A 20,890-nucleotide genomic window follows, 5' to 3' on the forward strand; every position below is an offset into this window, starting at 1 on the left:
AGTAATCCCAAGGTTATGAATCTCATCAGTAAATTGTCATCCAAATTTGGAGGTCAAGCATAATGTCCTTTGACAAATAAAACCCTTGCTGATGGAAAAGCAACCTAATCACTCAATGGATGTCGCAATAATACAAACCGGGGTACCTCTGATTCCATCAAGAAAGCTGGGTGCTTTGAAGATCATCCCAAATGCAGCCGAGACATTTCAACAGTGGTTTGCCATTAGGGTATTCATGCAGATGTTTTCCTATTAGGAATTATAAACTTTGAACATTTTTTAAACCTTAAAAGTATCTGAAACAAATTAAAAGGTATTTTAATTCCTCCATTTTTCTTTACTAACCATTTTAATTTTTGTTCCTTTGAATTGGTTGAGTAAGGGTAAGATAAATATCACAGAGTGATCACTCTAATTTGAGTGCAATAAAGGGTTACCAGGTGGAAACAAGTCAGATTAATTCAAATCCATAGTTGGAGTTGAATAGGGAGTTACAGAGGTATTTTGATCTTATTATTAAATGCTTTATTTTCTTGAGAAAAAATTTCTTTCCGTAATGAAACTCGGGACCATCAGTATTGGAGAACCTCCACAGGGACAGGGCGTACTTGACAGAGCAGCAGCAACCCTGCGTTCTCTACGCCGTGAGCAGCTCCCTGTGCAAGTTGAGCTTAAATCTAACACTAGCAAAGCGATGGCTTCTGGGGTGCTGAGAACTGGGTTCGTGAGTTCTGTTCCTGTCCAGCGTATAAAGTGGATGTTCCAAATTATTTCCACATGGCTGGAAAATAAACTGTTCTTATATTCTGGTTTCAAAAATCATCTTTTCTAGGCAGAAGATAACCATGCTTTCTGCTTGTTTTCACATTCTTTTTCCCTTAAGCCCTTATTTGGTTAAAGATAATTTTGTTTCTTTTTCACCTTTGTTGGTGCCATCATTCATGGCATAATTGTGCAAGCACATGCATTTCTGGGTTTAATATGCAATACATATGGTTATTCTCTAGTGTAATACTCATAACAACTATAGTTTCTTACATGGCCAAAAGATTCCATAAGTTGTGTTAGACTTTGGCGATGTCCTTTCATATCAAAAGGTTTTGGAAGGAAGAATTCCCTTTGGTGATGTGGTCTTCTTAGACTGTACTGTTAGGCCATTTAATTCCACTTGTAACGTTCATCTTCGTTTTTTGGAGAGTATGAGAGTGTTTGAATTGCTACATGTGGAGGAGAACCTAGGTGTTAACGCCACATGTATTCTTAGATGAGATCCATGGTTGTTCTTTTAGAGTTGACTGTCGCAGATGTATTTTTCTCTTAACTCTTCCCTTAAATCCTGCGATCCTAGTCCCACCTGTGCTTGCTTTGTCTTCCAGTCTCCAAGGGGAAATAAGAAAACATTGTTTTCTCTTGCACAGTTTAGTTGAATAAGACTTACACAGAGGCACTAAGTACCTGAAATTTTATTAGATTTCTACCTAAATTCCCTTTTTAAATGCTGGTGTTCAAAAAACAGTTTTGAGGAGTGACGTCCTGTATGTACTTTGCTTGTTTGAAGAATCATTAACTCCTGAGTGGGAATAAGCAGTGAAGTACATTTCTGAAATATATTGCTGAAATTTCAAAAACTAAGGATGTTGATTCCATTTGTAAACTCTCTGCTGTACACAGGCAGGCAGAAATGCATCTGTTGTGTGTGAAGGAGTTATTTGCTGACTGAGTATGCTTTTTAAGCCCTTTGAAAATATTCAGCATATAAATTTGCTTTTGAGATTTCCAGTGTTCTTTTTGTTTGTATGTGTTTTGTGTCATCAAAATTCTCAGTGTGGTCTGTGAATAACTCAAGAAGACCAGTTGCTTTTGAATTCTTTATTTGATTTACTTAAGTATAGAAGTACCCTAGAGTGGTCCAACGCTGTGCATGTTACCTAAATGGGTAAAAGTTAAATTGGTCTTCCGAAATGTGTCTTGTGCTTTTGAAGTTCCACAGATATAAAGTACGTTCTTCATTTTCATAGCAAATCAACAATATTTCTACACTATAATTTTTTGTGCTAATAATGCTATATAAAAAAGAAAACATTTTCCCTGCTTAAAAAAAATATATATTATTGAATATTTCTAGCTACATTAAAAATAAAGTATCATTTAAAACTGGAAAAAAAAGCTGACATAAGCATTCCATATGACCCAGCTATTCCATTGCTTGGAATATACCCTAAGAAAATGAGAACTGAGGCTCAAACAGAAACTTGTACACCAGTGTTCACAGCAGCATTATTCACCATCACAAGAACATGGAAAGAGCCCAGAAGATCAATCACAAATGAATGGATTGAGAAGTTGTGGTACATTCATACAATGGAATACTATGCAGCACACAGGAGCAATCATTTTTGTAAATTACTATCTAACTTGGGAGGGACTGGAGAGTTTTATGCTATGTGAACTAATGCAGTTCCACAAGGACAAGTACTGTATAAAACCATTATTATAGAATAAGTATGAGGATCCAAGGGGGGGGGGGGGGATGAAGAGATTGAGTGTTAATCATAGGGTTGCACAATTTGATGAGAGAGTGGGGTGAAGAAAATGGGAAGGACCTTTTGTTAAAAACAATGGATTCAAACTTTATAAATAAATCAGAGTAATGTTTAAAAATATTAAAAATTAAAAATTAGTAATGAAGATTAACTACCTTGCAAAAGGAGCAGAAGCAACATAAAAATGGCTGAGTTTGACTTCCATCCACTTCATAAAGGGGAATTGTCCCCATCAATATTATCAATAGCAACAAATAAATATTTCTTGGTCAGACACAGCACCCTTCATGCTACTGCACATCTTTCTAACAATCATTTGGGTCCAGTATTTATTGTTGACTCAAAGACTTTACTCACATTTGTGGTACTGAGAGTGGGGTTTATTAGAGAAGTAAATTGGAGAGTGGGGGAGGCAAAGAATATCACCCAATGCAAGTCCAGGTTTTACTCCAGCAGTCCCAAGGCAATTAGTCTAGGCTGCAGTGTCAGTTCAGCAGCCCACAGAAATGCCTCAATCGCTCCACCCCATCACCAGGGTCTCGCTCTGTTCTCTCTCAACCCTTGCTGCTCAGTGTGGGAAGCACTCTCTCTTTTATCCTGGTCCCACAGGGTGTTGATAATTTGCAAGCCCTCTGTCTGAAGTTAAAGTAGCTGGATACCAGAGGGGATGAATATAATGGCTAGAAAAGCCAACATTTAGGGTAACACCATAAACCTGCAATATAAAAATGACACAACCTTGATTGCTGAACACAAAGCTTTGGTATACTTAATAGTAAGATTAAGGATTTTAGGCTTTAGTAAGGATTATACCTCAACATAGAGAAAGCAGAAAATTTCACAAGTGGTTTAATAAACAACATCATGTTGGAGAGAAAGATTGTAATTGTCACAGATTTAGATATACCTGAATCCACAATCAATATCCATGAAAGGAGCATTCATGAAATTAAATCAGTAAATTTGCTGCAAACTCACTCACACAATGTTAACTGAGAGTCAGCTCACAACTGACTCTTGATTGGGTTTCTGAGGCAGTAAATCCCATAAATGTTTTATGAGGGCCTCAGGAGTGGGGAAGATGTTCATTCAGGACACATGACTACTAGCTAATGCACAGCCACTATGTGCTCAGTCAGGTATCTGAAAACATGTCCTTCCTTCTTCTTTTAAAAATGAAGTAAATCCTCAGGGCCTCAAAGCTTGTTAACTGAGAGGAAAGCAAAGATGGAAGGCCACAAATCATGCTCAGGAGACTTATTAAAATCCTATTTCCTAGACCAGCATTTCTTGGAAGAGATCATTCCAGCTAAGAAGAAATTTCTTTTTAAATGAACTGGTAAATAGAGGTTCAGTGGTTGTCATTTCATAAGGAGAAGGATTTCATTCCTAAAGAGAGATCTCTGGCTTACCATGGTACCTAGGGACAAGGAGGAAGAGCTTTGCAAATTCTCCACTGGGTCTTTTCCCCACATCTTTTCACTTGGGTTTTTTCTTTATTCAACTTTTTCTCCAGAGTAGGAGTGGAAGTCTTTTTAAAAGCCCGAGCATTCATCTTTTCCTGATAATTGCCTCATGGCTAGAAAAGTTCACATATAGAGTGAAAGGATCAGAGAAGCAGCTCATCCTAACACCTCACCTGAGAGCTGACAGGTAGGTTTTTGTTCTCAAAAGTGTGAAATTTATTCAGAGACCAAACAGTCTACATTTCCCACCCTATTTCCAGCTAGTGTCTGCAAACCTTGAAAGATGGTAGATGCTTTGACCTTCTTATCTCAAACATCTTTTCCTAACTGCTCTTCCCAATACTGATGGAAAAGCCATCTTCTTTACACATTTTGGTCCCCTGCTCAAACTACTCAAGTTGCAGTGAAATTCAACAGCAGTATCCCTTTGTCCATCTGAGGTAAGAACTGTATCTCTGTTTTAAGGAATATGAGGTATCTGTAAACAAGTGGTTTAAGAAATGGGAATGGGAACTTGTAAAGAACTGATTTGGAAATGTCTGTATTCTACATCTTGTACACATCAGTCATCTTGATGTCATTAAAAATAATTACAGATTTTTTTATGAATTACCACTATGTTAATATTTAGCAAATGCTATATGTGAGTCATCTACGACTTGATGGCACTTAACAACAACAACAATAGTTAATATTGAATATACCATGGACTGTTAAAATAACAAACAAGTTTGTCATGGAGAGGGTGAAACTAGGCTGCTCCGTGGAGGCAAGGATTCTGAAGCTCCATCTGACATACTTTGGGCATGTGGTAAGGAGGGAACAGTCCTTGAAGAGGGACAATATGCTTGGGAGGGCAGAGGGGCAGTACAGGAGGGGAAGACCCTCAATGAGATAGATTGACTCAGTGACTGGAGTAATGGGGTTAGGTGTGTCAGAGATAGTGGGGTTGGTTCAGGGTGGAGCAGGGTTCAGAACTGTTGCACATAGGGTCACTATGAATTGCAGATGACTCAACAACACACAACAACAACAATATAGTTAATATCACTAATAGTTAATATCACTAATTCACTTACTGTATCATCATTCCAACTTATAGTGACACTTTGTTAGACTTCTGAAGGGGTAAATTGTAATCACTGGACCAATAGGCAACATCATGACAGACAGAGAAAAATGTAAGTTGTCAATGACTTAATTTTCCTTGGATCCACAGTCAACATTCATGGTAGGCAAGAAATAAAAAGACAAGTTCCATTGGAAATATGCTCTGTGAAGACTTCTCTGAAGTACTAAACACCAAACATCAGTTTGAAAATAAAGGTATGCTTGATCCAAGCCATAGTATTTTAAATTGCTTCCTATGCATCAAAAAGTGGGACAGGGAGTAAAGGAGACTGAAGAAGAATCTATGCTTTTGAATTGTGGTGCTGGTGAAGAGTACTAAATATTAAAAAAACCAAAAAAATGTTAAAAGAACAAGCAAATCTGTCTTGGAGGAAGTGCCTTTTCAGAGGCAAGGATGGTGAAACTTCCTATCACATTGTGTTTCCAAGGCTGCAAATCATACAGGGACCGATTGTCCATCTTTCTCCTGCTGAGCCACTGGAGGATTTGAACCGCCAGAGATGTGCCATCTTTGCGTTAACAGCTCATCTTAATATGGACTATGCCACCACAGATCCCTTTATATCACTTAGATTTTATTTCTTTTTTTAGGTGCCATTCTTAGCCAAATGATCTTTTCATGCATATTTAGTGGTTTCTGCCATAATACATTTTCAAAAGACTGTCAAATCTTTGACTTTCCTCTGTTAACTCTTCCTGAACTTTTGTTTGTATCAAAGTAAATTCTCCATGATACTAAGCCTTCATGAGTTTACCATAAAATTTAAAAAGATCTTAAAACAAAAGTGTGAAACAGAATGTGTATTAATGTATGTTGTTAAATGCTGTCGAGTACAACTCATAGCAACCTTATGAACAAACGGTCTGAACCCTGTTCTATCCTGTGCCATCCTCACACTTCCTGACACACAAGAGCCCACTGTGGTAGTCACCATGTCAATCCACTTGGTCAAGTGTCTTCCTCTCCTTCACCAACCCTCTACCCTTCCTAGCATCAGAATTTTTTATAAAAATCAAAGATCGTGGTCTGAATCAGGTGCACCTCACACCTCAAACTGACATCATTGCTCCTCAATAATTTTGAGAGATTCCTGATTACAGACTTTACCAGTGCAGTATGTCTCCTGATCTCCTGATTGCTAATATCAAGCACATTGATAATGGATCCAAATAAGATGAAGCTGTTGCCAGTCTCGAGTTTTTCTCCATCTATCATGATGTTGCTTCTGGGTCCAGTGATGAGAATTCTAGTTTTATTGTTTTTTGAGATGCAATCTATATTTAAGGCTGCAGTGTTTAACCTTCTGCAGCAAGTGCTTCAAGTCTTCACTTTTTGCAAGCAAGGTTGTGTCACCTGCATAAAGAAGGCTACTGAAGAGTCTTCCTTCAATTCTAAAACCACATTCTTCTTCATAGAATCCAGCATCTTGAATAATTTGGTCAGTATACAGATTAAATAAATATGGAGAAAGGATATAACTCTCACACCTTCCTAATTTTAAACCATGCAGTGTTCCCTTGCTTTGTTTGCACAAAGGCCTCTTGGTCGAGGTATAGGTTTCCCTTGAGCACAATTAAGTGTTCTGGGATTCCCATTCTTTTCAATGTTAGCCATAATTTGTAATTATCCATAAAGGTGAGTGCTTTTTGCATAGTTAATAAAGCACACATAGACATTTTTCTGGTATTCTTTGTTTTCAGCCAGGATCCATCTGACATCAGCAATGACATCCCTAGTTCCACAGCCTCTTTTAAATCCAACTTGAACTTCTGGCAGTTCCCTGTCTATATACTGTTCCAGGCTTAATTCTAGCAACCAGAAAAGAAAAGTATCTCCAGGTGACTGGACAAAAACAGGTTATTTAAATCTGGGGATACAAAATAGGGGTTGGAATGAGTTGGACTCGAAAATATGTTAGTCAGGGACTGTTAACATTTATTTTGATTTTTTTTGTTTGTTTTTTTAAAGGAACAGATAATAAACACTTTAGTCATGGCAACCAGAGGATTTCTATTGCAACTAATCTACTGTATATTTACAATGTGAAACCTAGTTTAGGCAACATGGAATCATTAGGTTATTAGGTTAGTGTTTACTGTAAAAAGTTATTTGCAAAAACCAGATGGCTGGACTTGGCCCTCTGGTGTTATTTTGCCAACCCCTGATATAAGAGATACAATCAAGATTAGTTTTAGTATTCAGGGTCAGAGAGACTCTGGGTGGTAAATAAAGGTGTTATGTATTGGGTGCCCTCAACGATCCCTTGTCTCTTAAAGAGTGAAATAGAGATCAGAGAAAGAGGTGGGGCTACCTATGTATAGTTTCCCCCTTTAGTCTCTCCCATCTGAGCAAATCGTGAAGTTTATTTTCAGGGATAAGTGAAATGAGGCAGTCACAAGCTCAGAATCGTTACACTAACGATTCTTCACATTGAAGAAAACATCAGAACTAGGGAGGAAATACTATGTGTTAATAATAGGGAATAAATATTATGTTAATTAAAAATGATTCAGTGACCAGGGTAATGAGGATAGGAGTGTCAGAGACAATAAGGTTGGCACAGGAGAGAGTAGGTTTCAGGGCTATTGTACATAGGGTCCCTATCAGTTGTAAGCAACTCAACAGCACATAACAACAACAACAATGTATGATCAGTATATATTTTATTAGTTAATTGATTAATGAAATAATATGATATGATAAACTGTGTAACTAACTTCTACAGACCAAGGGCTGTAACATTGTAGTATCAGAGAGTCCCAGTAATTACATGAGAACTACCTCATTTAGATTTTGTGTAATTCCAGATAACCACAGAAACCACAGAATGGAGCTCTGGAATTCCACTTTGGGAAGCAGTTTCATCTTGAAGGGCATTCTGAATGACTGCAGGTCTCCTGAGCTGCTTTCTGCCATGATTGCAGTCCTGTATATATTGTCTCTGACCAGCAATGGCCTTCTATTCCTGGTTATCACAATGGATGTCCAGCTTCATGTACCCATGTACCTTTTTCTCAGCCAGCTTTCTCTCATGGACCTTATGTTTCCATCTGTAGTCACTCCCAAAACACTTGTGAATTATATTCATGAGAATAACACTATCTCCTTTGGAGGGTGTGCTTTTCAGATGTTCATGATCCTGACACTTGGTGGTGCAGAGGATCTTTTATTAGCCTTTATGGCCTATGACAGGTATGTGGCCATTTGCCATCCCCTGAACTACATGGTCCTCATGAGGCCAAGAATCTGCTGGCTCATGATAGCCACATCTTGGACAATGGCATCTATTAATGCTTTGATACACACTTCATACACTATGCACTTCCCTTTCTGTATGTCCCGGGAAATCAACCACCTGGTCTGTGAGATCCCACCTCTGCTGAAGCTGGCCTGTGCCAATACTGCAAAATATGAGCTGACGGTGTATTTGACTGGTGTAACGTTTCTCTTGCTTCCCATTGCTGCTATTCTTGCCTCTTATACATTTGTCCTAGTTGCTGTCCATCAGATGTCCTCAGGTAAGGGAAAGCAGAAAGCCCTTGTTACATGCTCTTCTCATCTGACTGTGGTAGGAATGTATTATGGAGCTGCCATGTTTATGTACATCCTACCCAGTTTCTACCACAGTCCCCAACAGGATGACATCATCTCTATATTTTATACTATCATTACTCCAACCCTGAACCCTCTTATTTATAGTCTGAGAAACAAGGAGGTAATGGGGGCCCTCCATAAAATTTTGATGAAATGCATCTCTTCTCAAAGACGGTAGATATTAATGCTATGAGAAGCTTTATAACTTCTAAATAAGATTGTGTATGTGCTCTCTTCGCCCACATTTACACAATTTTTAGAAATAAGTTTCTTGTTTGACTTTAGAGACATGATTTTGTTTGTATCACCTTTATATATATGTATCGAGCTCTTTGGAGCATTCATTTTTGTGCTCCATGTCTCAGTATGTGGTTGAAATTTTGTTTTATTCTGATAGGGACGATCTTAATTTTCTTCATCTTTTCTTTTCTATCCATAATAACATCCTTACTCCAGTGACACAAAATGTCAATCGTATTATTGATAGTTCAATTTAAGTGGGAGAATATAGAAAATATTGAACAAAGGTATTTATATTATATTTTACTAGTTTATAGTGATACATTTCCTCAATTCTTACCTCCCTATTACTGTGACTATATAGTGGTATAATACTGAGTTCATTACTAAGGACAGATATATCTGTATTTTATTTCGTCTTCCTTCTTTATGCTATTTTATTCTATCTCTTTTGAAGAAATAAAAAATAGAATCTCAGAGAGTTCTGGTGACCTAGTAGCAAGAAGCTTTGCTGTAATCCTGAAGGAATGTGGTTTGAATCCACCAGATGCTACTACACTGGAGAAGGAGGGCCATGTTCCTCCTATTTCAGTCGGATCCGATTCGATAGCACACAACAAGAAAAAAATAATTTTTTAAAAAAAGAATTTCAGAATATATTTTTTCATATTGTTGTTGGTGTTGTTTCTGTACCATAGAGTTGGAACCGACCATAGCTGACCCTCTGACAGGTTTTCAGAGGCAGGTAATTGCACGAGAGATTGTCCATCCTTCTCCTGAAGAGCAGCTGTGGCCTCGAACTGTATGCCTTTGGGATTACAGCATAGCTTCTTACCACTAGGCCAGAGCTCCCTACATTCTTATAATGCTGTTTAATTTAAACCTTGAGCTCCTCTCCTTCAAATTTATAGTAAAAACCAGAAGCTTGATCACATTACCATTTTATTTCTTTGCAAGAGTTATCATAGATGGCATTTTGTGTACCTCCATCATGTAGCACATGGTATCCAGTTATTTCTTTCTTTGTGTTGTCATTCTAGACCCATTATATAATTGGTATTTGCAAAGTGATGATTATTCTGATATTATTTCTTCTTTATATATTAGTTGGAATATTTATGTAAGGATAAATATTTCCTCACTAGATATTAGGTTTCTTGATATTCAATTCTTATAGAAAAACCAACAAATGCTTGAATCTCTTTATCCATTTTCAAAAGTTTTGTTTCCTATTGACATTCAAAGTTGACCAGAGAGTTCATTTTTGCTTTAAAAATATGAACTCATATATCAACATTTATATTATCTCAACTTGGGCCAATGAGAGTTTCTTCCATTTACTTCTGAATTATTTCAATGTTAACTCTGCCAGTTAAATTTATACTGCTGATTATTTTATCTTTTGTAAGATAATTTATTTCCTGCCTCATACATTAGTCAACCAATTCTTTAAGGATTTCAGTTTCTATTTGAGAGAAATTCAATATACAGCCTACAATCTTGTCTTTCAGTACCTTTATTACTATTGTTATGTGCCATCCAGCCAGAACTGACTCACAGCTGACATTCCAGTTAAGTTTTCAGAGGCTATAAATTGCATAGGAGGACACTGACACTGCCCATATTTGTCCTGCAAAACAGCTAGTGGACTCAAACTGGATGTCTTTGGGATAGCAGCACAACTCCTTACCACTAAGTCAGCAGGACTCCCTTTAAGGGTTGTTGTTGTTGTTGTTGCTGTTAGGTGCAGTCGAGTTGCCTGCAACTCATAGCAACCCTGTGTACAATAGCTCTGAAGCCTGCCCTGTCCTGAGCCAGTCTCACTGACTCTGACAGACAAATCCCCATTGCCATTGTCACTGTATCAATCCATCTTCCTCTCCTGCACTGTCCCTCCACCCTTCTGAGTATGATGTCTTTCTCCAAAGATTGGTCCCTTCTGGCCATGTACCCAAAGTATGTAAGACAGAGCTTCAAAATCCTTGCTTGCAAAGAGAAACTTGGTTTCAATCTCTCCAACACAGACCTATTTGTACTGTTATATAATTGTTTTCAGATCATTTTATTGACCATACTAAATTCAATAAATCCTAAATTTATGCTGCCAGTTTAGTTCAACCAGTTACTTAGCCTCACTAATCTTTTTTTTCTCCATATAGACATTCCAGTTCCTGGTGCCAACAACACACTCAGTTGCTTTTATTATAACAATTGAGAGACTGGCATAGGATTGGGGCGGGTTTTGTTTTGCTGTGTGTGCACAGGGTTGCTGAGTCAGACTGAGTGTTACTACACTCAACCACAAACAGAAAATATAAATACTCCTATGAGCATTATGACTCCTGGACAGAAGTGTAGATTTTTTTTTTCTTTTCCTTTGAGTGTATCTCACTAGAGAAGAATATCCATCCTCCCTCCCTTTCTTTCTTCCTTCTATCTGTATTTAAAGTCAAAGTTACTTGCAGTTCCTCTTTTACATGATTATGCCACCAAATGGATATAAACCTGGATTCATTTACTTAATATTTTCTTTCAAATTTTTATTATTTAAAAAAATTAAATAATTAGCTAAAATATTTACATTCAGGTCAGAATCAGGCTAAAGTAAGGCAGAAATGAGAGGCTGAGCAGGAGTGTTCTAGTGGACGCCACTGGCCGAGAACCAGATGAAGCTCATGCTGGGAGTCAATATGACAAAGGTCAAGTGAAGTGGATGGCACTGGGTCCTGCCCAGTCAGAACCAGGGACATTACACCTAAGATACCTCATGATCCTCGCATGCACAATGGAGTCTACCTTCAAGGTGGCCTGTTTTAGCAAGGAGTGACATCAAGAACAATGGACCGGAACCACTCACCATGTCATCCCATTGGCTCAGACTCAAGCCTGGAAGCACGTCAAACTGAAGAGCCAGCCAACTTCGTTAAGCCACGCTGTGCTTGGCAAAATATCTTTCTTCACACCACTAACTCTGGAGAAAATTATATATCTCAGGTTCTAGGACACATCTTTTCTAATAAAACTGTCTTTTCTTTTACCTTTATGTTGTCTCTTTGCCTTTTCTCTCAACCGCATATTCTAACAAAGCCAGTGCTGGGATTCTTTCAAGCAGGCCATAATTAGGCCCAAACTGGGAGATTCGTCTATAGCTGATCTTTAATTCTCTCCCAGCTGGTTTAAATCTTTGTTTGGATAAGGACACTCACCACATAATAACATTTATTTTATTTAAAAGTAAATTTATAAAGCAATATCCATTTAGAGGTGTCTAATTGCCATCAAAGACTTTATCTTACTTTGATCCACAATCCATATGCCAGGCACTAGCACTCAGGAGATCAGGAGATGTATTGCACTGGGAAAGTCTGTAGTTAGGGACTTCTCCAAATTATTGAGGAGCAATGATATCAGTTTGAGGACTAAGGTGCACCTGATTCGGGCCATGGTATTTTCAGTTACTTGCTGGACAATGACTTAAGATGACAGATGAATAACTGATCTCTTTGAACTGTGATGTTGGAGAAAATTTCTGAAGGTCCCATGAACTCTCCAAAGAAAAAAATAGATATGTCTTGCAGAAGGTACAGCCAGAATGCTTTTTGGAGGCAAAGATAATGAATCTTCTCATCTCACATACTTTGGGCATGTTGCTAAGAAAGGTATTCCATGGAGCAGGATATCATGCTTGGGAAGGTGGAGAACAGTGAAGAAGAGGAAGACCTTCACCCAAGTGGGTTTACCCAGTAACTGTGGCATTGGGTCATAGATTGTGAGAATTGCACTGGACAGGACAGTTTTCAGATCTGTTGTTCATATATCACTATGAGTCACATTCAAATTGATGGCACTTAACAAAAGACTGCTATCATGATTCACTCTACTCAATTACTTCCATTTCTCAGAATCAACTATCTCTCTCTCTCTCTCACTATTCATTGAAGTTTTTATCTATCATATGACCAAGGCTCTGTACAGTTCAAGTGAGACCGACTAGCTGCTCAGAGCAAGTGCTGAAAGCTTTGGGAAGAATTAGTGCAAACATCTGACTAAGGAGTGGACATTTTAACTTGAAAAGAAGGTGTCACCAGTTACTCCAGAAAGATCAAAAGTTCATGCATCTGTTTAGGGTAGGGTCTATGAAGCTTTCGGGAAAGATTTAAACCAGAAGCTAATTTCTGGGTCCAGGTAGGTAGTTACAACCATTCCCAAACTCTGTTCCACTCTTGAACCCTCATACCTGGGAAAAGAGGAAATGAGGTAGTAGGAAAGGGAAATGAAGAACAAGAAAGTTTCCATCAGACCATCTGCCTTGCATCAACTCCAGAGTAGGAAGGGTGCCTGGGGAGAACTACTTTCTCACCTGCCTGATGACCAGAGTTACAGCCTCTGACACTAGCACAAGCCAAACCTTGGGATTTGGGGGAGAATGATTATCCATACAATCAATCCCTATTAATCTATGCCTATTATCACTCCCTCTCTTTGAGTCTCCATTGCATCTGTACTATTATTTCACTTCTTCTGTGCCCACCCTCTAAACTTATCTCCCTTTCCCCTCTTGGACATTCACACAAATCTAACTAGTTATCTTTCCATTTTTGCAATAATTGTTTTATGCAGTATCTGTCTATGATACTTAGTTGATTCAGCATAATTCTCTCTAGCATCTCTTATATAGTATTTTTTCAAAATTGTGGCTCTTGAATGTGGTATAGTATTTCAACGCAAGAATTACCACAATTTATCAGTCCATTTGTTTGTTGATGGACTTTTGGGCTTTCCCCATTTCCTTTCTATTGTGAATAATGGCTATGAACATCAGTGTACAAATCTTTGTGTTTTAGTTCTATTTTTTTTTTTAGAGTACATTCCTAACAGTGGAAAAGCTGGGTCATAAGGAATTTCTATGTTCAGCTTTTAGAGGGAATATCAACTACCTTCCAGAGTGGTTGTACAATTTTACAGTCCCATCAGCAGTGCATGAGGGCTCCAATCTCCCCACATCCTGTCCAACATTTATTGCTTGCTGTGCTGTTGAACTTTGCTACTGCTACTGGGGTGAGATGGCATCTCATTGCTTTGGTTAGCATCTCTCTGATTGCCAGTGATTTTTTTTCACAATTTTACAAAATGGTTGGACACATGTTTCTCTTGTTGTTAGGTGCTGTCAAATTTAGTATAACATATAGTGATCCTATGAACAACAGATCTGAACCTCATCTTGTCCTGTGTCATCCTTATCTTCTCTGACATACATAAGCCCCTAAATGCAGTTAGTGCACCAATTTTTCTCTTTGAAGGTCTTCCTCTCTTCTCTGATCCTCCACCTTTCCAAGCACGGTGTCCCTTTCCAAGGAACAACTCCTCCTTATAATGGGCTTAAAATATGTAAGACAAAGCTTGGTGTATTTTTTTCCTTAGCTTTTAATTTTTAGTCTGTCTTTTTCCTTTTTCTTAGATGTGTCTTTTGTAGATGCCGTATTGAGGGGGTTTGGGTTTTTTAAAAAAAAATCCATTCTGCTACACTTTTTCTTTTCCTCTTATTTGGTGCATTTAAGCCATTCAAAATAAGTGTGATTTCTTGGTTGCCATTTTGCCTTTTGCTGTTGTTTTTGTTACTATGGTATATCCATTTTTCTTTGCTGTTTCTGTGTGAAGGAAATCCCTTAATTCTTTTTCAAGGGTTGGTCTTGTTTTCATAAATTTCTTAAGTTCTTGCTTTCATCAAATTACCTAATTTCTACTGTATTTGATGGACAGCTTTTTTTGGGGGGTACAGGATCCTCACTTGGCAGTTGTTTTCTTTCAGCCTTCTTTATATGCCATCTCACTGTTTCTTGCTCATGTGTTTTTTTGCTGAGAAATCAGAGCTTAAATGAATCAGTTCTCCTTAGTAAGTGACTGTTTTTCCCAAGCTGCTTTTTGTATTCTAATCTCTGATTTTAGAGAATTTAACTATGATACATCAATATTTTTCTTTTGGGATCTAGTATGTTTCAAGTTCACTGAGGTTCTTGAATATGGATTTCATCATTTTTCAAGATACCTGGGAAGTGGTCTTCTAGTATCTCTTCCATAATTTTCTCTGTGCTTTTCTCCCTTACCTCCTATTCTGGAATTCCAAATGCATGTTGCTGCATTTGGTGTTATCCCATGTGATTCTCATGTTTTGTTTCCTTCTTCTCTCTGTTGTTCTTTCTACGATGGATATCCCATAGTAACAAAAACAACAGCAAAAGGTTCACACTGAGATTCTTTCTTCTAGGTTACTGACTCTCTGTTCCATCTCTTCTGTTCTGCTCTTTGCTCCTCTAGCATATTGAAAATTTCTGCCACTGCAGTCTTTATATTCTGGATTGCATTTCATGCATTCCTCCTTTTTCTAGTACTGTGTTGATTGTACTCTTACTGTCTTCTGATGATTTTTTAAAAATTCTTGCACCTCAGTAGTCATGGTTTCAGTTCTTTCTTCCATCTTTTGTAGCTTCTGCAGTTCATGGAACTCTTGTAGCAGTAGATTTCGCCAATGCAATATTTGATAATGTAGTTTGATATCTTGACTACTGCTTCCATGTCTGCTCAGATTAGGTCCAAGTAAAATGAAATAATTCAAAGTTTCAATCTTTTATCTGTTTATCTTATCTGTTACTAATAGGTATAAGGATTTTTGTTTTCTTGATGTTGAAGAGTATACTGAAAGCTCTAGTTTTACTGTAATCTATACTGAAATAGATTGCCTCTGGAAACTCTGAATGTGGAGAAATGATGAACCGCAAGTAACAAAACAGCAAGGCTGTTACTTTAAAGTCTAAGACACACCAAAACCAAGGCATGGTATTTTTGATTGTTTCATATGCATATGAAAGTTGGAAATGGATAAAGAATATAAAAGAAGAATTGGTAGCTTTTGAATTTCAGTGTTAGTGAAAAATATTGAGTATACCATGATCTGCCAATCCTCTGGTCCAATGTCTTTTGCTCTGGCATCCCTGTTTTCGGCCAAGATCCATCTGACATTAGCTATGATATCTCTAGTACCACAGCCTCTTCTAAACTCAGCCTGAACTTCAGGGAGTTCTATGTTGATGTGCTGTTCCAGTCATGGGATGTGTCCTATCACCATACCCTTTCAATCTATAAGTAGAACAGATTATCTGGGAGGCTGGGCTCTATGAGGAGAAATGTGGAATCAGGATTGAAGGTAGACTTATCAACAATCTGATTTATGCAGATGAAACAACCCTGCTTGCTGAAACTGAGGAGGACATGAAGCGCTTGCTGCAGAAAGTCAAGAACTGCAGCCTTCAATATGGATTGTAGCTCAACATGAAGAAAACAAAGATTCTCACCAGTGGGCCAATTGGCAGCATCATCATAGATGAAGAGATTGAAATTGTTAACAGCTTTAGTTTGCTTGGCTCCACAATCAACACTCTTGGTACCAACAGCCAAAAATTAAAAGATGAATTGCATTGGAAAGTTTGCTGCTAGAGACCTCTCCAAAGTACTGAAGAGCAATGATGTCAATCTGGAGACTAAGGTGTGCCTGATCCAGACTATAGTCTTTGCAATTACTTGCTATGTGTTAGAGAGCTAGACAATGATTAGGGATGATAGAATGGGAATTGATGCTGTTTAGCTGTGGTGCTGGAGAAGAATATTGACTATACCACAGCTGCTAGGAGAATGAACAGGTTCATCCTACAGAGGGTGAGACCAGGCTGCTCCTTGGAGACAAAGATTCTGAAGCTTTATCTGACATACTTTGGACATATTGCAAGATAGGACCAGTCCTTGGAGAAAGATGTCATACTTGGGAAGGTGGAGAGACGGTACAAGAGAAGAAGACCCTTGATGAGATGGATTGATTCAGTGGCTGGGGTAATGGGGGATAGGTGTGTCAGAGACAATAAGATTGGGACATGACAGCAAAGTTTATTGGGCTGTTTGTTGTTCATAGGGTCGCTATGAGTTGCAGGCAACTTGACAACACATAACAACAACATAACATGATCTGCCAAAAGCACAAATGAATCTCTCTGAGAAAAAGTACAACCAAAATCAGGGACTAGGATCTTAGAATCAGAGAAGGTGAGACTTCAACTAACATACTTAGGGCATGTTCTCAAAAAGATTGGGATCTCATTCTTGGAAATGTTGAACATCAGAGAAGGAAAGATAGACTCTCAACAATATGGATAGACATAGTCATTTTAATTGTGTTTTTGAGCATGGGAGAGATTTTGAGAATAGTACAGAATAGGGCAAGATTTTGATGTAATCTTCATTTGTCTGCTATCAGTTGTCAAACTCTTGATAGCAACTAGCAACAACAATAGCATTGTTTAAACTGAGACCACTGCATCATCAGATGAATAATTATTTTAATCTAGAATAAAGCTGGGTAGAAAATTTTATTTTTCTAAAGCTTTAAATGGAAAGACTTTTTCTTGTGAGTTACAAAGCATGAGTGGGTGGCTTTTTGACTGAGCCTACTAGATTTTTCTTTGTTTAGAAAAGGATTAAATATTAGAGTACATTCATGGAATTTAATTTATGATAGCAAAAAGGGGAGAATTATCAAAAGTCCCAAGACACCTTATTGTGTGTAGATGTAATAAAGTGAACTGTTCCTAAAGAGAACTCCAGGGAATGTTTTGTTTACTTCACCTCTCAAAGCCTCATCTTTTAAAGTCTTGTTCCCTGGAAAAGTTCCCACTTGGGTTGCATACTTAAAATAAGTGTTTACTTCAGCCATGAAGATCTCAAAAATTTGGAATGGAATTACTTGTGAAGCCTAGGTCGTGATCATTTATCTGGAGAGAAGGTTAAGGATCAGTTGATCCCAGTCCCACATGCTGTATCTTCAACTTCTGTCTCTGGATCTCAGTCCACTGCACTCAGTGTGTCTCCTGAGTGTATCTCTGGTAGTTGCCCATCCTTGGATAAATTCATTCAAGACTTCCAGGTAAGAAGGTGGGAATTCTGAAAGAATTCAATGTCCCCACATCTAATAACTATCCAAGAAGAAGATTCATATCCTTACTTTCACATTACACAGAATTTTCCTTTCCCCTCCTCCTTTTTAATAGTTCACAGGCTTGGAAATCCTGGGTTTTCCCAAAGATAGTTTGTTTGCACTGAGAGGCGCAGAAAAAGCAAAAGGACAAGATTTCCCTGTTCTCTGATCTTTTAGCCTTTAGTATTCTCTTCTTTAACTTTTCTCCCACTCTTGTCTTGATCATACTCAGAGGGCTCACAGGAGATGTATTGAGATACAGATAGAACTTTTCACTGTTTGTCATCTATTTGTTAGGAGGTTAGAAGGAGCCAGGGTTGAGTGCATGACAGGGTTGGGTAGGTGAGTGCTGCTTGCCCCAATGTCCTACTATTCTGATTATTACCACATTGGAAACATCCTGTCTGGAAATAGGTTGCAAATGAGGCCTTCTTCTACTGTGGATGCCTTCTCATTTCTATTAAGTATTCCAGATTATCACACTCACCCTGTGTTTTTCCTTCTTTTGGGCATATAATCTGACACTTCCATGCTCATTTATAATCGCCTAGTATTAGCTATTTCTTACAACTTTCTTATTGTACTTTAGAAAGGATGGTTAGTGCTTAGGAGAGTTTGCAAGCAAAGGTATTTTATAGTGTTTCAGTGTGTATGTGTGTGTGTACAAGAGATCATTCATTCCTGAATATGTGTATCTGTGTGTATATATGTGTGCAAGAGTTCACTTATTCCTGAATACAAGCATTCATTTAGTCAGTTGACCAGTGAACATTTCTTGAACATATGCTTTGGGAAGAGAAGAGCTGGCATAAACTGGAAATGACTGTAAGGTAAGTACACCAACAAAACTGATGTATAGAGTGAGATAGGTTTATTACCCTGAAGAGACAAAAAGCTGTGCTGCAATCCCAAAGGGATGTGGTTTGATTCACCAGATGGTCCATTGATGAAGGAGGGACCATCTCCTCCTGTGCCAGTCAGATCCAATTCAATGGTACAGAACAAGGGGGGGGGAAGTGTGTGTGTGTGTATCTCCCCAAAGTTTTCAAATTCTACTAATAAAATATGCACTGTTTGCTACATGAAAATTTATCATAATAAAACACTGAAAATGCACAAAATATTTATTGAGAAGTGAGATCAATAGCCCATTGTTTTATTGATGTTCTTGGAAATTAAGAACTTTTGGCTTATAAAAATATTCTTTTTTATGCTCTTGAGAATAACCTTCGATAAGAAACAATTTACATTGTAACCCAGCATACACATGCTCATCCACCGTCTGTCTCTCACATACACAGACACACACATAAAACAGAAACAAATGTTTTCTTGCAATAATTTATTAAAAGAGAGTATTTTTTCTTTTCTGTTTCAGTTTCTAAAAGGACTAATGGCAAATCACTAGATCTACATCATCACCCATTAAAATGTTATAAGACAGTCTTAAAGTATTTACCTAAAAGAACAAATCATTCTGTCACCAACTTTTTCACCACTCCTCTTGTGTATTCTCTATACACTGGTGGTAAAGGAAAGATCTTTTTCTTTATGCCAGTCTTTGTCTCTCAACAACAATGGGTATTAATGTAAGTTCAGACTGGACCTAGTATAAGATCTAATGTGAACTGGAAATAACCTTATTCTCATGCAGTAGTCTTGAAATAAAGTAAGCCTGTAGTCCAGATACAATTTCTCTGTACACTTTTCTCCTTTATTACTCACCAGACATAGAGCTTTATATGGAAGAAGAAATCCTTATATGTTACAATATTTGACCTCTGAGTTTCTGCCCTGTTTGCTCTCCTTTGTTGTAACTGGCACCTGTAAGATTAGCACTTCAATTCTTTCTGGGACTATTGGGCTTCGGCTCTAATCTTCCACTGTTTGTCTGTGGTCCTGCTACCTTCCCCAAGCCTTTTCAAACTATTTTCCAATTCTCTTGGACTCAGTCATCTTATTGTTTGCATTTTGCTAATATACAGAGTTGAATGGAGTCCCTGTCTGACGTCATCAAAATAGACCACTACTGGATTTCCAACAGATCAACGTATGCAATTTATTACAGATTCTGACGCAAATTGTAATATAAATGAGATACGACATTGTTGTGGCAACTTTAGGTCTCCACGAAGGACTGATCCATGTGCAGACTACGTGAATCTGACCTCTTCCATACTCAATTAGCTCTAAGATGATGAGGGCCTATTATTATTTACTCCTTAACACTTCAATGAAGACTTGACTCTTCAATCCAGTGAAGAGTTTTGGGAAGGACCAGTACACAATCTGAGTTGGTCTCTTTAAATGCCCTTCCTTGCTTGGAACAATTATAATGCATCACTTTGAAGCACAATAGAAACTTCTACTTTTTAATTATAGGAAAACTAAAGTCTACTGTCTATTAACTACAAAAATGGAACTTTCCAGGAAAAAAAACCCCACTACTCATATTTATTTATTTTTTTACTCCATATAATGCGTTAGAGTTCAATTTCAGTCCTATGAAGATATTTCTTGACTTTATCTCCATAATTACTAAATAATGTATCAATTGTTGATAGTAGCCTGACAGAAGGGATCACTAGGAGGTCACATTTCTGGTATTGCTCTGTCTATGAAACAGAGGGCTTTAAAGAACATAAGTAAATTGCAGAAAAACAAGTATCTTGAAAGACTGGTGTGACACAGTGTACATGAACTTTGTAAATAAACCAGTACAAAATAAAAATTTTAAAAAAACCAAGCAAATATCTTAATAGTTTGAAGATTTTTTTAACATGAAAAAAAAATACCTTACACTGAGAACTTCACTTTCAGGCTTTGATGCTGAGTCATAGTGAGCATTTATTTAGTTGCTCTGTTAATATTGATGAACAGACAAGAGTGAGCATTA

At 37.7% G+C, this 20,890-nt stretch overlaps 1 pseudogene; it reads left to right on the forward strand.

Moving 5' to 3' along the window:
* The first annotated feature begins 7,968 nt into the window (after positions 1 to 7,968).
* LOC102855060 lies at positions 7,969 to 11,333 on the forward strand (annotated as a pseudogene).
* The last annotated feature ends 9,557 nt before the right edge of the window (positions 11,334 to 20,890 follow it).

The sequence above is a fragment of the Elephantulus edwardii genome, unplaced genomic scaffold (genome assembly GCF_000299155.1).
Source record: "Elephantulus edwardii isolate Elephantulus edwardi_28Jun2011 unplaced genomic scaffold, EleEdw1.0 scaffold00044, whole genome shotgun sequence".
In the NCBI taxonomy this organism is placed as follows: domain Eukaryota; kingdom Metazoa; phylum Chordata; class Mammalia; order Macroscelidea; family Macroscelididae; genus Elephantulus; species Elephantulus edwardii.